Source organism: Octodon degus, unplaced genomic scaffold, assembly GCF_000260255.1.
Source record: "Octodon degus isolate 3935 unplaced genomic scaffold, OctDeg1.0 scaffold00007, whole genome shotgun sequence".
In the NCBI taxonomy this organism is placed as follows: Eukaryota; Metazoa; Chordata; class Mammalia; order Rodentia; family Octodontidae; genus Octodon; species Octodon degus.
The window spans coordinates 14,619,123-14,619,582 of record NW_004524583.1 but is presented as its reverse complement, the minus strand read 5'-3'; the positions used below and the strand labels follow the sequence as shown (position 1 = coordinate 14,619,582).

Genomic DNA, 460 nt, shown 5'->3' with positions numbered 1-460 from the left:
GAGGAAGCGCACGCTCGGCGGCGGCGGCACTCACCCATAGCACGGATGCGGCGCAAACTGCACATGCTCGCGGCTGCCAGCGCTGCCCTCCACCCTGCTTAACTCCTGCGCGCCCGCCGACCCGGCACTGCGCCGACGCCTGGAAGCTCCCCAACCCCGCCGGGGCAGGTGGCTGCGGCGCAGGCACCCCAACCCTCGGTACCCATACCCCATCTGCAGGCCTTGGAGGTTATGGGACCGCAGCACGTACTGTATCCACGGCAGGAACCATGCAGGCCCAGGCTACCTAAGGGCCACTTGGTATTAAAGACCCAGTGACACCAGCGTTGTGACCATGTCGTCCAGTCGTTGAAACATCCGTATCAGTTTATCATTCCCATTTTCAAGATGGAGAAACAGAGACCTACGGAAGTTAAAGGAACTGATTTGGCTACAGTAAGGCCTGCACCTCCCAGGTCCA

General features: G+C 61.1%; 1 protein-coding gene across 3 annotated transcripts in view; it reads right to left on the bottom strand.

Annotated features, from left to right (window-relative positions):
• The window catches only part of Tmem229b (transmembrane protein 229B), a 44,349-nt gene extending 44,233 nt beyond the window's left edge, over positions 1-116 (bottom strand). Inside the window, exon 1 of one of the 3 annotated variants that reach the window (XM_023702728.1) lies at positions 35-116. The gene's annotated coding sequence lies outside the window, so the exon portion shown is untranslated. The remainder of the gene's footprint in view (positions 1-34) is intronic. The other 2 variants (XM_023702714.1, XM_023702720.1) reach the window with 2 other exon arrangements.
• Between the last annotated feature and the right edge of the window lie 344 nt (positions 117-460).